The sequence below is a fragment of the Arachis duranensis genome, chromosome 4 (genome assembly GCF_000817695.3).
Source record: "Arachis duranensis cultivar V14167 chromosome 4, aradu.V14167.gnm2.J7QH, whole genome shotgun sequence".
NCBI classification, from domain to species: domain Eukaryota; kingdom Viridiplantae; phylum Streptophyta; class Magnoliopsida; order Fabales; family Fabaceae; genus Arachis; species Arachis duranensis.
The window spans coordinates 64,948,971-64,952,288 of NC_029775.3; positions in this window are offsets into that span (position 1 = coordinate 64,948,971).

Genomic DNA, 3,318 nt, shown 5'->3' on the forward strand with positions numbered 1-3,318 from the left:
TTCTACACATATCTGCTTGGACCCATGCTAACTTAAGCATCGGAGTGTCATTGCAGGTACAACCACCAACCACTCCACATATCAAGTCGGGTCCCTGACCCCCACCTCGGGCCTCTCCAAAACGACCGAGCTACACGTTTCAGGTAACCCTCGGAACATTGGCGCCGTTGCCGGGGACCTGGAAGTCATCCCTCTACCATGGCGGACGACCCTCTCAACAATGACCACGCATCAGAACAAGAGGAGGAAGTTGACACCGGAGAACGACCGGACAGCCCTCTATCACTACGCACTCCAGGAGGAAACAAACAGAATCGCCCAAAGACATCACTCCCAAACAAAGATCCACAAAATTCCGAAAAAGAAAAGAGCTCGGAAATTCTAGAAGCAGTTCGGGCACAACAAAATCGACTGAAACAACTCGAAGAGGATATAAAGAAGCAAAAGGAAACTGAACAAGATCTGAGAAGGGAGGCTCGAAAGCGCAGAGAACTAGAAGAAAAACTACGGAAAATAGAGGCCAATCTAAAAGACCGGACAGAACGCGGCACCACCCCCGAATGCAACCATGATCCCTTCACGCAAGAGATCATGAAGGAGAAGGTACCACGAAACTTCATACCACCCGATATGGATCTCTACGACGGCACCACCGATCCAAGTCACCACCTCAGCAACTTCAGAAGCAGAATGTACCTAGTCGACGCCTCCGACGCGATTCGATGCAAAGCCTTCCCCACCACTCTCACCAAGTCGGCCATGAAGTGGTTCGACAACCTGCCACCAAGATCAATCACCAGCTTCGAAGACCTAACCAAAAAATTCCTGACAAGGTTCTCTATTCAAAAGGACAAAACGAAACATGCCCCCAGTCTACTCGGAATCAAACAAGGTAACCAAGAAACTCTCCGAGAGTACATGGAGCGATTCAACAGAGCCTGCCTGGACATACAACACTTGCCCACTGAAGCAGCCATCATGGAACTAGCAAACGGCCTAAAGGAGGGACCATTTAGCCAATCCCTATCCAAACGATACCCGACCTCCCTATACGAGGTGCAGGAGCGAGCAGAAAAATATATCAACATGGAGGAAACCTCCCAGTTAAGAGACTCTTCTAGGAAGGAATCGACCTACCCACTCTGAGATCGAGATCGGGAACAAAGGAAGAAAGAAGAAACCAACTCGGACAAGCCACGGAAGTACCACAGTTACACCCCCCTCCGAGTCTCCTTGGTAGACATCTACAGAGAAGTATGCCACACCAAAAAGATCCCACCGCCCCGACCTCTAAAACAAAAGAGAGCGGGGAGAGATCGGTCCGAATACTGTGAATACCACAAGCTCTACGGTCATTCTACTAACGACTACCACGACCTAAAGAATGTTATAGAAAAGCTAGCCAGAGAAGGAAAACTCGACAGATACATAGCAGAGAAAGGAGAAGAGACCAAGAAGAGAAGGAGGGGAGATAACGAAGATCGGGCTGAACAAACCCCGCGAACCCCTGAAAGGCACGTTCACATGATAAATGGAGGTTTTGCAGGCGGAGGAACATCCAGATCCTCGCGAAAAAGACCCCTCAAAGAAGTCTACCACGTCCGAGAAGACAATCCCCTGCCCGAACTACCTACTATCTCGTTTACCCGAGAAGATGCTCAAGGGATAATACCCGGGCACGACGATCCAATGGTAATCACCATTATCCTGGCAAACGCCAACTTACATCGAACCCTGATTGACCAGGGAAGCTCTGCAGATATCGTGTTCAAAACGGCCTTCGACAAACTCGGACTTGAAGAAAGAGAACTAAAGGCCTATCCCACCGACCTGTTTGGGCTAGGAGATACCCCGATCCATCCCTTAGGATATATCTCGCTACACACTACCTTCGGAAAAGGCGAGCAATCTAAAACATTAAGCATCGACTACATTATAGTCGACGTTACTTCAGCATACAATGCCCTCATTGGGCGACCAACCCTAAACAGACTGGCAGCTATAGTCTCGACCCCACACCTCTGTATGAAGTTCCCTACCGCAAAAGGAATCGCTACCCTGAAAGGCGACCAAAAACTGGCACGGCGATGCTACAACGAAAGCCTGAGCTTAAAAGGAAAAGAGATCAACACAATAGAACTCGGGCGAGTTCAAGCCCGAGAAGACCTTCGACCACAACCAGAAGGAGAGACCTGTCCAACAAAGACGCCGGAAGCTCGGGCTTGAGCGCATGCAAGCAATAGAGGAACAAGTGCAAGCATTACTGGATGCAGGGTTCATTCGGGAAGTAAAATACCCCCTATGGCTCGCAAACGTGGTCCTGGTAAAAAAGCCCAACGGAAAATGGAGGATGCGCGTCGATTACACGGATCTCAACAAAGCCTGCACAAAAGACCCATATCCACTACCAAACATCGACGCCTTAGTAGACGCAGCCTCAGGCTATAGATATCTCTCCTTCATGGACGCATACTCGGGATATAATTAAATCCCGATGTACGGACCCGACCAAGAAAAGACCTCGTTCATAACCCCAAGGGCAAACTACTGCTACGTAGTAATGCCCTTCGGGCTGAAGAACGCAGGGGCAACCTACCAGAGGCTAATGAACAAAGTGTTCTCAGAACACATCGGACTACAACTAGAGGTGTACGTCGACGACATGCTGGTAAAGACACAAAAAGACAGAAACCTGCTGACCGACCTCACCAGTGTCTTCGGCACCCTCAGAAAACACAACACAAGACTCAACCCGACGAAGTGCACCTTCGCCGCAGAAGCCGGAAAGTTCTTAGGCTTCATGTTGACTCAAAGGGGCATCGAAGCAAACCCGGACAAATGCCAAGCGATACTCAATATGAAGAGCCCGATGTGTGTCAAAGAAGTACAACAACTGAACGGAAGGCTAGCCGCCCTATCAAGATTCTGGGCAGGATCAGCAATAAAGTCACTACCTCTCTACTCACTCCTAAAGAAAGGGAAACCCTTCTCGTGGACCCCGGAGTGCGAAAAAGCCTTTCAAGAATTCAAGGAATTCCTCGGGCAGCCACCAATCCTAACCCGACCTTTAAAAGGGGAAGAGCTCGTACTATACCTCTCGGTCGGACATCGAGCAGTCGCTTCAGCATTAATACGAGAAAATGACCAAGGACAACACCCCATATACTTTGTAAGCAAGGCACTACAAGGAGCCGAATTAAACTATCAGAAGATAGAAAAATTCGCCTACGCCCTAGTGTTCACAGCTCGGAGGCTCCGTCCCTACTTCCAAGCCCACACCATCAAAGTCCGGACAAACCAACCCATGAGACACATCCT